Here is a 3,795-nt window from a genome sequence, read left to right on the forward strand (position 1 = left end):
ACACATACATACACTAAAAATTATATTGGGGCGACTAGTAGTTAGATAGAATAATGAACCAATTATCCCACGATATTTTGTTACCTCAATTGCTTTACCTTTTTCATCTTTGTTGAGATAGCAGGATGATGCCATAGGTGTTGTCGCTTCTTTACACTTATCCATCTCGAACTTTTGCAATAGTTTCTTGCAATATTGTGTCTGGTGAATGAATATCTCGTTACTCATATGCTTTATTTGTAGTCCTAGAAAGAATGTCAGCTTGCTCATCATCGACATTTCAAACTCCCCTTTCATAAGATTAGAAAACTCCTTACAACGTAAATCGTTAGTAGCACCAAATATTATATCATCTACATAAATCTGTACTAACAAGACATTGCTTTCTGATTTTAATATAAAGAGAGTTGTATCAACTTTGACCCTTTCAAATCCATTTTCTAATAGAAAACTACTCAATCTATCATATTAAGCTCTAGGAGCTTGCTTTAGACCATATAGCGCCTTTTTGAGTTTGTATACATGATTATAGAATTTATGATTTTCAAAGCCGGACGATTGATTTACATATACTTCTTCCTACATATAGCCATTAAATAAGGCACTCTTTACATCCATTTGAAAGAGTTTGAAGTTCATTATCGATGCAAAGGCTAGTAACATTCGGATAGCCTCCAACCTCACAACAAGGGCGTACGTTTCATCATAGTTGATGCCTTCTTCTTCATTATACCCTTTGGCAACTAGACGTGCCTCATTTCATATAATCAAACCATATTCATCCAATTTATTTTTAAAGACCCATTTAGTGCCTATTACAGGCTAGTCTTTAGGTTTATGGACCAAGTCTCATACGTTATTATGCTCAAACTGATTTAGCTCTTATTGCATGGCTATTCCCCAATGTTCATCCTCTATGGCGTCATTTATGGTCTTAGGCACGACTTGAGACAGAAATGCTAAAAAATTACAAAAGTTTCACAGAGAGTTACGAGTTACCACTCTCGTTGAGATATCACCTATAACCTTGTCGGGCATATGATCTTTCTTTGTCTTCCACACCATTAGCATTTCTTGGTGATATGAACTTCTTTCCTGATAATCCCAAACCTCCTTCTCGATTTCCATGTTCAGGTCACCTGAAACATCATCACCCAAAACCTTCCTCTTCTCTTTTGGAGAAGATTCATCAAATTTTACATGGACAGACTCTTCGACATGCATAGTATATTTATTAAAGACTCGGCATGCTTTACTATGAATAGAGTACCCCAAAATTATTCCCTCGTCAGCTTTCAAATCAAATTTTCCTAGTAATCTTTTACCATTATTGAATATGAAGCATTTATATCCAAATTCATGCAAGTGAAAAATATTAGGTTTTCGCCCTTTTAGTAATTCATACGGCATTTTTAAGAGTGTAGGCCTAAGAAATACTCGATTTTCTACATAGCAAGCAGTATGCACTGCATCGGCCCAAAAGTACTTAGGAACCTTACTTTCATTTAGCATTGTCCTAGCTAGTTACTCTAATACTCGATTTTTCCTCTCAACAACTCAACTTTGTTGAGGGGTTCGAGGAGCCGAATACTGATGTAGGATCCCATGCTACTCGTGAAATTTGTCAAATAGGTGGTTTTAAAATTCTCCACCATGATCGTTGTAAATATAAACATTCTTGTGACCAAATTGGTTTTGTAGTTGTTTGGCCAGATTTTTAAAAGACTTAAAAACATCACTTTTTAGAGCAAGAAATAAATTCCATGTATATCTAGAGAAATCATCAACAATTACCAATACATAGAAGTTACCACCAAAGCTCATTATTTATGATGGTCCAAACAAATCCATATGGAGTAAGTCCGAAGGTTTTGTTGTGGATATCACATTTTTTGACGAAAATGAACTCTTCATTTGTTTACACTTTTGACAAGAGTCACATGAGTCTTTTGATTTGAAATCAAGATTTGGTAGCTCTAGAACTAAGTCATATGATGATAACTCAGCTAGATGTTTTAAACGGACATGTGCTACTCGTCTGTGCCATAGCCAGATGTCACTCTTTTTAGTGATAAAACATTTTGAAAATAGAGTGGTGACATCATCCAAATCGATCATACAAATGTTCATTATTCTCGAATCTCTACCTTGTGAAGACAACTGATTCTCAACTTGTGATGATACCACACACCACGAAAATTATCCAATCCTCAAATAATAGAAAATTCGCTGAGTTACTTTGCATACAAAATTGTGCGGATATAGACTCTGAATTCGGCTCTATAACCCTTGACAAAAGTTCTCACAAACATCCCTAAAACTAAATATGGAAACTATGCAAGGTTTTTAACTGAATGAAAATGTATAGCACATTGGAAAAGACTTTCTCTCTTTTCTCTCTTATAAATGTATGTAAGAAAAACTACTCAAACATCAACAAGATAGCCTTAAAAATTAAGCACTATGAATCTTGAGTTTTTCTTTCTTTCTATTCATTTTGCTATTAATTGAAAGTGCGAAAACTTCTCTATTAAAAACTGATTTATTTTGTTTCAAGTTCATAACTAATTGCAACTGACATTAATCGATAATCGATTAATATGTTTCCTGAAAACAGTTTTTCAGTTATAGCTTAATCGATTAATAACTTGCTTAATCGATTAATAAGTAGAAATCATGAGAGGTTAGCTACTTTAACTCCTTTTAATCGATTATATGTTTCTTTAAACGATTAATAGATTTCAACTAGACTTAATCGATTATCAAATTAGTTAATTGATTAATATTGTTTGAAAGTGGTTTTTTCGCACTATATAGTAAACACCCTATGTGATGAAGGAACATGCAATATGATTTTTGAAATGATTAATTCCTTTATGCACAAAACCATGTATGCCTAATGCAAATGCATGAATCATACTTATCATATATATATGTGTGTGTGTGTGTGTGTGTGTGTGTGTAGATGTGATGCCTCAACCTATATGATTTTCATTTTAGACTTTTGTGAGACTTCTATCTTGGGCTTACCTAACCTAAACTCAATACTAGGCAAGCATCTTAGGACTCTAAAATATAAAAAACAATCCTAAATTCTATGACGTTGACCTTAAGTTTTCGGTATGTTGTTTGTTGTGATGTCCAAGTCTTCAAGCTTCCGTATAACACCTTGTCTTCATCAAAACTAAATAGGTTGGTTATAATGGCATCCTTAGACTATTTTCCATTTCATTTTGGTGGTTGACTACTACTAGAGGTAGAAAAATTATCAACAATCCATCCAAATCCAAGAAAATTAAATCCATTAAAATCCATCCATTAGAATCAACGGATTTAATTGAATATAATCTAATGGATAATTTTAGTAATGGATAGATTTGAACTCATCAATTTGGATGAATATACATAAATATATCCATTTGGATTGATATCCAATCCATTCAAAAAATAAGCATCCACAAACGACATTCTTTATTTTTTAATTTCATTTATTATCTCAGCTCTCAATTTGTTTGTTTTTATTAAATTAAGATCGATTGTAGGACTTATGGATGTGGTTTATATTATAAGTTTATTAATAAATGCTTAGTAGATACAAATATTTGTTAAATTTTTTACGCATAGAACCTTAAATGATGCATTCTTCTAGAATATTGAATTTTTTTTTATAAAATTCAGAAAAAATAAATAAATATTTTTACAAGTGCTTTTCTAAAAAAAATATTTTTAAAAATGATTTATTGAAATGTGGTTTTTAATATAACAAATTTCTTAAAATATGTATTTAGTTCCAAT

This window comes from Lupinus angustifolius, chromosome LG01, assembly GCF_001865875.1.
Source record: "Lupinus angustifolius cultivar Tanjil chromosome LG01, LupAngTanjil_v1.0, whole genome shotgun sequence".
Classification (NCBI taxonomy): domain Eukaryota; kingdom Viridiplantae; phylum Streptophyta; class Magnoliopsida; order Fabales; family Fabaceae; genus Lupinus; species Lupinus angustifolius.